Genomic DNA, 10080 nt, shown 5'->3' with positions numbered 1-10080 from the left:
TTCTCAGACTCATTTATAACAAAACAAAAAAAAAAAAAAAAAAAAATAGAGCCAATTGCTGCTACTCCCACATGAGCAGCTAATATTCGCAAGTCGCTAGCACAATTGACTGTAGTTTGTTACTGTGTATAAGATGACTAAAAACTATTTATTGTCATCATTCGACCAAATATCGGTGGTTACTGAAACATATTTTACTGAATTTAAGATATTTTTAATTTTCTCCGATATTTCAGAGTAAATTTGTGGTAGTGTTGTACATGATAAATATTTCCAACTAGATGGCATATACAATGGTTGCAATTTCCTTGTATATTCTAAAAAACCACGATTTTCAACCAATAATAATAAAGGTTGGAAATCAATAGCTACCGTTTTATTGATGCATCTATCAATTGCAGTTTTTTCCACAGTAGATAATTGTTTGTCATTACGTCCAAATAAACGTAGATGGCTTTTTAGGCAGAGCTATATTTACTTTTTAAATGAGATTTTAATACCTGGTGTTTCGGGTGATGAATCTGGAACCAGTGAAAATACCACTATTGATATATTATTGAAAAGCTCTCAATGTGGATTTTGGGGTTTTTTGGACAATTTTGGTCCAGTCGATTGAAATCAAACGGAGAGGTGCACAACTAGATGTTACAGCAGTCTTAAATCCAAAATTTCAACATCCTACGGCTAATCGTTTTTGAGTTATGCGAGACGAACGTACGGAGTCACGCCGAACTAGACAACATTGATTCAGGGATGTTGGAAATGGATATTTCCGTTGAAATCTGAAAACCGAGATTTTTCGCAATCACAATAACTACTTACTACGTACAAGCAAGTAAAAAATTTATACTATTAATATTTCGAGTGAGTCATTCGATTATTTATATCATTTGATTACTAATATTTCGATTAAAATTTAAAATAATTTGAATTTACCAGTCACTACCTCAATGTAGTAAATACGATACGTAAATAAAGTACTATGAGTTTAGTAATCAATTTAATAATGGTACCAATAGAATATCACAAAATGATATCAATAATATGAAATTCTGATCAGTACTTAAAAATTTACAGCTACGAGCTTTGGGAAAAAAATAAGTAAAATCAGATGTGATATAATTGTAAACCCATAAATGTTGTATCAAAATGTTCACAAAACTACTACTCTGTTTCGTATGGGACAAAACATTTTTTTTTTCTTTCTTTCCAGGTTTCCTTAAGAAACAATACTTATATCTGATTTTTTCTCATATTAGGCCACAAATATCCATTTTATATATCCAATTTTTGTTTGCAACAGTCACCAATCAACTGGGAATATTCATAAATGTTGTTGCTTTTTCACCTTTGATGAAGTTTTAATGGAAACACTTTTTTTTCTTCGACCACGGATTAAACAACATAACTTTATTTTCCCATTATTATTTCTTAAAAACATCTATTTTTCTTTTTATAAACTCAAATTTACAGTTTAATCTTCTCTTCAAGTAATAGCCGACTTGTTTTCTATTTCTTACTTGCATAAGATCTATACTATTTTATATAGAGAAAGAGGGTTTTTTGTTTGGGTTAAACAAAAAACTACCCGATCTAACGCTATTAAATTTTTACCCATGTTTCTTGGCATAACTGAGAATGCTTTGGATATATTTCATCTCGAAATATCTCTAATATATATATATATATATAATGTAGTAGTGGAAATTTTCTGGTTGAAACACAAACTAATGAATTGTGAATGTCTATCACTGTATGAGTAGGGTTTGAAGTGATGGATTATTAACATCTAAAAACCAATTTCTACTCTTTCTTAGTTTCAAGGGTTAAAATTGATTTTTGAATTTTTTTTTGAGACCCTGTTATTTTTTTAACTTCTCGGTAACAAATGAAAAAATAAATGTCATTTTTGGTGAGTGTAATCTTTTTCATGTTAATAAACCAATTTCTAGATTTTTGAAATTCGACCTTGAAAGGGGATGAAGAAAGATAAAAACTTTTTGAACAATGATTATAAATTTTCCCAATCCCGAGTACAGTAAATGAGATATTCAGTACATTTGGTCTTACAAATACTCTACAGATAAATATTTAAAAACCATTTTCAAGTTTTTTTTAATTCCCGATTCTTTAAGGGATGCAAAGGTATCTGGCTTAACCACCACAACCATGCCATCTTTACTGTATGTGTGACTGGCTGCACCTGCCTCTGGTTACTTGACTAATAAACATAGAATAAAAAGATTGACCATTACGGGAAACGCAAATAACCATAGAGGGTAGGTGAAGTTGAGATTGGAAACTAGTGTCTAATATTTGTAATATTATTCTAATATTCTACGCCTTATTATAGCATAGAATTAACTAGTGTTAATAATTTCTACTTTGTAACTAACAATATTGATACTATTATGAAACAAGCCCCTGCAGATGTATTTGTTAGTTTGCAAGACCAATGGTTTTAGATTTGCAAAAAATAAAACACTTTCAGTTCCATTTAACAAGTTTGGGGTAGATGATTCTCTGCACAAACAAAAAGTAAAAATTTCAGAACATGTATATGAAGAAAAATATGACATATCATTTTTTTCATTCAGTGTTTCAGGAAGTTTATGCTATATTTTATAGGGGTTTGCCAATAATTATTGATTTACATATAATCTTACATGACAGATTTGGTCCCAGAAGTACATTAACAATAATTTCTGAGAAAATTGTTGTAAAACTCAAAAAATTTGAGTTAAAAGACATCCTTTTTTAGGTTTGGAATAAACTTTGTTAAATTGCCATTAACGAAATAGATCTTAAAGACAATTTGGGAAGAATTTAATTCTGAGAAAATTGTTGTAAATTAAGCCAATAGAATTTTATAAAATCCATTTATATTGAAAACCAAAAAAATCTAAAAACCTTGAACTACAAATGATCAGTTAAAAAGTAAACCTACTTCTCTCAAAATAATGTTATAACAAACTCGAATTATTAAATATACATTAGGTGCTCATAATGTCCATTTTTCATGTTAATGCACATCCCGTAAAACTTGCAAATACAGTATATTCATGTTAGCAGAGGGACATCCTCTAAAACCTGAGGGAGCTCATTCTGAACAAAATTTAGATACAGCATCTTTGAGAGCCAATGATTAGGGATCATTAGGTTCAATCAGAACATTTTCTATTATATCACACCAGATGTTAGAGATTGATTCAGAAGTTGTGCAGTTACCATCATACCAAATACAGTTGCTTCTTGTATTGTTAATACCATTACATGTAAATGATGCTTCATCAGTGAAAAGTATTTGTGTGCCTAATGCATTATTTTCTAGTACCTACTACAGTTACTGATTTTGTGATCAATACAGTTTTTCCAGGTGTTTTACTTGCTGAAGATCCTCACAAGGTAATGTTCTTCATAGACTACAATTTGTAAATAAGCAGATAACCTTCATATCGGGTTGAAGGACTTCACTGAATTGTAGGCAATATCTGTTCATGATCATTTATATCTGTAAATTCCTATTTATTGGGAATAATTTGATTAGGTAGTCGTCAATGATATTCTTCAACAACTTCTCTAGTGTTACAATTGTAGTTCCCATAGATAAAATGTATAAATGCATAGTTCTTGTATAAGTATTTGTACAGCGTTTTCTATATTATAGTTCCTAATTATTAACAGTTATTTAAAAAATAATATAGTATGAATGATAAATAATACACCAAAATCATTAATAACAGTTTGTATTCTTCTCACTTTTACTTTACATTGAACTTTATTTAATTGACATGAGCTGTGTAAAATAATATTTAAAAAGTTAACCTGTGGCTTGTTTTTGAAATTGATCACAAATATATAAATTAGGTCTTTAGTGGCTAAACAGAACTCAAAAAGAGAAATAAAATATTAAATACACAACAATAGACATTTTTTTTTTTTATTCTTGTGCAGTTAAATATTTTCAGAATTTGGTTCTCAAAAAAGTGGATTATATTTCACTGACTTTAATAACATCAATTTTATTATAATCAAATTCTCTACCAATTATGTCTAAAAGTCGACTCGATCATTGACAATTTAACTAAGTAAATTTACTGCCAAACTTAAAAATGCATATTTTTTGACTTAAATATTTTATTTTTTACAACCATTTTCTAAGAAAACTAGTGGAAATATAGTTCTGGAATCCATTTTTAAATTTTTTATATAAGATTACCACTCATTTTTCTCAATAGTTGGTGTCCATAGAGTTTTAGTATAGTATTATTCAATGTTTACAGTAAAATCCTTTTGCTAGCCATGACTTGAAAACAGTTTGTTTCTAAGCCTATGTTTATATAAATTTTTTTATAATTTTGATGAGAGGCATATACTCATAAAGTTTACCAGAAACTTCCTGAAACATTATATTTATGGCGAATTGTTTGTCTATTTCTCCTGTACTACGAAGTAGATCAATATTTAGCAAATTAAAATAGTTTAACAATTTCTACCTTACCTATTAAAAAAAATAACAATATCCATTTTTATTAATCAAGCAACAAAACTATTTTTTCATTCCTTAGCATAAAACTTCAAATTAGTAAAAATGTTACTAATCTTACTTTGACTGCCAAATTTGAAAAATGACTCCACCATCTAAAAGTTTTTAAAAACAAACAATTTACATTAGTTTTTAAATAGTAATTGCATAAATCAAAATTTTTCTGTAGTGACCTCATTTACACAATAGTTACATCACTGTAATTATTTTTATTTATAATATGAATTGTAAATTAACACTCTTTATCAATTTTATACTTAATAATAGAGATCGGATAGGTCTTCCTGATATTCTCAAGCAAATGCTATTAAAGTTTTTCCCCTAGTATATATTGATCATCCATTCCTTATGTGATCTGTATAACTAGAGAGTATAGTGTAACATTTTTATATTACAATTATGACTTTTGCAGTAGCAATTAAATAGTATTGTTTCCATTTGGATTGTACTGTTTCCACTTAAAATTCATACTGTTTGTGGTATAACTACAGCAGTTAATTATTCTTAAAACTGATCAAAATAAAAAATGGAAATGAAATGGATAATTTTCAATCATATACATAGTTATTACAAATGATCTTTCAGGTTACAAACTTGAATAACTCATGTTTAATTTATACTCAGATACATGAAAGTAGCATCAATGGAAAGGAAAACTAAAAAATTTTAAGTGGATGTTACAGCTGTCACGTAATTATTGATTTCATTGCTAGGGCGATAGGAGAGAAAATGGCTGCTAATAAAAACAGGAAGGCTTTTTGTGTGCAGGATTTTTATGTCTGCTAGACTATTATCATTTTGTAACATAATTGTAAAAAAAAATTTGGTGATGTGATGTAGTGAATCAAATGTAATAAAAAACCTCTTGACTTTCCCTTTTCACTGAAGCTACTTAACGTTATTAGTGTTATTAAACGTGAATTATTCATGTTTGTAATCAGAAAGATCATTTATAGTAACCCTAATTACTAACCCATGGGTTGGTCTAGTGATTAACTCATTGCAAATCAGCTGATTTTTCAAAGTCGAGAGTTCTAAGATTCAAATCCTAGTAAAGGCAGACTTTTATACAAATTTAAATAATAAATTGTGGATACCGGTGTTCTTTGGTGGTTGCATTTCAATTAACCACATCTCAGGAATGGTTGACTTCAGACAGTAAATGACTACACTTCATTTACAGTCATATATATCATCCTCTGAAGGATGATATAACCTTTCCGTAGGCTAAACAGAAAAAGAAAAATCCTAATTATTATCTGTAATAAAAGCAATATTATTTCTATATGGTTATTGATATTCATGAACATTTGGAGAACAAAATGACATAAAGAATACAGAAAAAATTAATTTACATTTTATAATTATCAGAAATTATGTTCTTCTACAAATGTGTAATTACATCAAACAATGATTTATTTAATGTATTATTTGTATGTTCACCTTTTTTTTTGTCTTCAGTCATTTGACTGGTTTGATGCAGCTCTCCAAGATTCCCTATCCAGTGCTAGTCGTTTCATTTCAGTATACCCTCTACATCCTACATCCCTAACAATTTGTTTTACATATTCCAAACGTGGCCTGCCTACACAATTTTTTCCTTCTACCTGTCCTTCCAATATTAAAGCGACTATTCCAGGATGCCTTAGTATGTGGCCTATAAGTCTGTCTCTTCTTTAAACTATATTTTTCCAAATGCTTCTTTCTTCATCTATTTGCCGCAATACCTCTTCATTTGTCACTTTATCCACCCATCTGATTTTTAACATTCTCCTATAGCACCACATTTCAAAAGCTTCTAATCTTTTCTTCTCAGATACTCCAAGATTGTCCAAGTTTCACTTCCATATAAAGCGACACTCCAGACATACACTTTCAAAAATCTTTTCCTGACATTTAAATTAATTTTTGATGTAAACAAATTATATTTCTTACTGAAGGCTCGTTTAGCTTGTGCTATTCGGCCTTTTATATCGCTCCTGTTTCGTCCATCTTTAGTAATTCTACCTCCCAAATAACAAAATTCTTCTACCTCCATAATCTTTTCTCCTCCTATTTTCACATTCAGTGGTCCATCTTTGTTATTTCTACTACATTTCATTACTTTTGTTTTGTTCTTGTTTATTTTCATGCGATAGTTCTTGCGTAGGACTTCATCTATGCCGTTCATTGTTTCTTCTATATCCTTTTTAGTCTCGGCTAGAATTACTATATCATCAGCAAATCGTAGCATCTTTATCTTTTCACCTTGTACTGTTACTCCGAATCTAAATTGTTCTTTAAACATCATTAACTGCTAGTTCCATGTAAAGATTAAAAAGTAACGGAGATAGGGAACATCCTTGTCGGACTCCCTTTCTTATGTTCTTCGATTATTACTGTTGCTGTTTGGTTCCTGTACATGTTAGCAATTGTTCTTCTGTCTGTATTTGAACCCTAATTTTTTAAAAATGCTAATCATTTTATTCCAGTCTATGTTAATGAATGCCTTTGCTAGGTCTATAAACGCCAAGTATGTTGGTTTGTTTTTCTTTAATCTTCCTTCTACTATTAATCTGAGGCCTAAAATTGCTTCCCCTGTCCCTATACTTTTCCTGAAACCAAATTGGTCTTCTCCTAACACTTCTTCCACTCTCCTCTCAATTCTTCTGTATAGAATTCTAGTTAAGATTTTTGATGCATGACTAGTTAAACTAATTGTTCTGTATTCTTCACATTTATCTGCCCCTGCTTTCTGTGGTATCATGACTATAACACGTTTTTTGAAGTCTGACGGAAATTCTGCTTTTTCATAAATATTACACACCAGTTTGTATAATCTATCAATTGCTTCCTCACCTGCACTGCACAGTAATTCTACAGGTATTCCGTCTATTCCAGGAGCCTTTCTGCCATTTAAATCTTTTAATGCTCTCTTAAATTCAGATCTCAGTATTGTTTCTCCCATTTCATCCTCTGTAACACCATTTTCTAATTCATTTCCTCCATATAACTCTTCAATATATTCCACCCATCTATAGACTTTTTTTTTTTTTTTTTTGTCTTCAGTCATTTGACTGGTTTGATGCAGCTCTCCAAGATTCCCTATCTAGTGCTAGTCGTTTCATTTCAGTATACCCTCTACATCCTACATCCCCAACAATTTGTTTTACATACTCCAAACGTGGCCTGCCTACACAATTTTTCCCTTCTACCTGTCCTTCCAATATTAAAGCGACTATTCCAGGATGCCTTAGTATGTGGCCTATAAGTCTGTCTCTTCTTTTAACTATATTTTTCCAAATGCTTCTTTCTTCATCTATTTGCCGCAATACCTCTTCATTTGTCACTTTATCCACCCATCTGATTTTTAACATTCTCCTATAGCACCACATTTCAAAAGCTTCTAATCTTTTCTTCTCAGATACTCCGATTGTCCAAGTTTCACTTCAATATAAAGCGACACTCCAAACATACACTTTCAAAAATCTTTTCCTGACATTTAAATTAATTTTTGATGTAAACAAATTATATTTCTTACTGAAGGCTCGTTTAGCTTGTGCTATTCGGCATTTTATATCGCTCCTGCTTCGTCCATCTTTAGTAATTTTACTTCCCAAATAACAAAATTCTTCTACCTCCATAATCTTTTCTCCTCCTATTTTCACATTCAGCGGTCCATCTTTGTTATATCTACTACATTTCATTACTTTTGTTTTGTTCTTGTTTATTTTCATGCGATAGTTCTTGCATAGGACTTCATCTATGCCGTTCATTGTTTCTTCTAAATCCATTTTACTCTCGGCTAGAGTTACTGTATCATCAGTAAATCGCCGCATCTTTATCTTTTCACCTTGTACTGTTACTCCGAATCTAAATTGTTCTTTAAACATCATTAACTGCTAGTTCCATGTAAAGATTAAAAAGTAATGGAGATAGGGAACATCCTTGTCGGACTCCCTTTCTTATTAGGGCTTTTTTCTTATGTTCTTCAATTGTTATTGTTGCTATTTGGTTCCTGTACATGTTAGCAATTGTTCTTCTATCTCTGTATTTGAACCCTAATTTTTTTAAAATGCTGAACATTTTATTCCAGTCTACGTTATCAAAAGCCTTTTCTAGGTCTATAAACGCCAAGTATGTTGGTTTGTTTTTCTTTAATCTTCCTTCTACTATTAATCTGAGGCCTAAAATTGCTTCCCTTGTCCCTATACTTTTCCTGAAACCAAATTGGTCTTCTCCTAACACTTCTTCCACTCTCCTCTCAATTCTTCTGTATAAAATTCTAGTTAAAATTTTTGATGCATGACTAGTTAAACTAATTGTTCTCTTTTCTTCACATTTATCTGCCCCTGCTTTCTTTGGTATCATAACTATAACACTTTTTTTGAAGTCTGATGGAAATTCCCCATTTTCATAAATATTACACACCAGTTTGTATAATCTATCAATCGCTTCCTCACCTGCACTGCGCAGTAATTTTACAGGTATTCCGTCTATTCCAGGAGCCTTTCTGCCATTTAAATCTTTTAATGCGCTCTTAAATTCAGATCTCAGTATTGTTTCTCCCATTTCATCCTCTTCAACTTCCTCTTCTTCCTCTATAACACCACTTTCTAATTCATTTCCTCCGTATAACTCTTCAATATATTCCACCCATCTATCGACTTTACCTTTCGTATTATATATTGGTGTACCATCTTTGTTTAACACATTATTAGATTTTAATTTATGTACCCCAAAATTTTCCTTAACTTTCCTGTATGCTCCGTCTATTTTACCAATGTTCATTTCTCTTTCCACTTCTGAACACTTTTCTTTAATCCACTCTTCTTTCACCAGTTTGCACTTCCTGTTTATAGCATTTCTTAATTTCCGATAGTTCCTTTTACTTTCTTCATCACTAGCATTCTTATATTTTCTACGTTCATCCATCAGCTGCAATATATCGTCTGAAACCCAAGGATTTCTACCAGTTCTCTTTATTCCGCCTAAGTTTGCTTCTGCAGATTTAAGAATTTCCTTTTTAACATTCTCCCATTTTTCTTCTACATTTTCTATCTTATCTTTTTTACTCAGACCTCTTGCTATGTCTTCCTCAAAAATCTTCTTTACCTCCTCTTCCTCAAGCTTCTCTAAATTCCATGGATTCATCTGACACCTTTTCTTCAGGTTTTTAAACCCCAATCTACACTTCATTATCACCAAATTATGGTCGCTATCAATGTCTGCTCCAGGGTAAGTTTTGCAGTCAACGAGTTGATTTCTAAATCTTTGCTTAACCATGATATAATCTATCTGATACCTTGCAGTATCGCCTGGCTTTTTCCGAGTGTATATTCTTCTATTACGATTTTTAAATTGGGTGTTGGCAATTACTAAATTATACTTTGTGCAAAACTCTATAAGTCGGTCCCCTCTTTCACTCCTTTTGCCCAGCCCTTATTCACCCACTATATTTCCTTCCTTGCCTTTTCCAATGCTTGCATTCCAATCTCCAACTATTATTAAATTTTCATCTCCTTTTACGTGTTTAATTGCTTCATCAATCTCTT

Source organism: Lycorma delicatula, chromosome 1 (genome assembly GCF_047948215.1).
Source record: "Lycorma delicatula isolate Av1 chromosome 1, ASM4794821v1, whole genome shotgun sequence".
Lineage (NCBI taxonomy): Eukaryota > Metazoa > Arthropoda > Insecta > Hemiptera > Fulgoridae > Lycorma > Lycorma delicatula.
The sequence above is the reverse complement of the archived record's forward strand: the minus strand, read 5'-3'. Positions refer to the sequence as shown.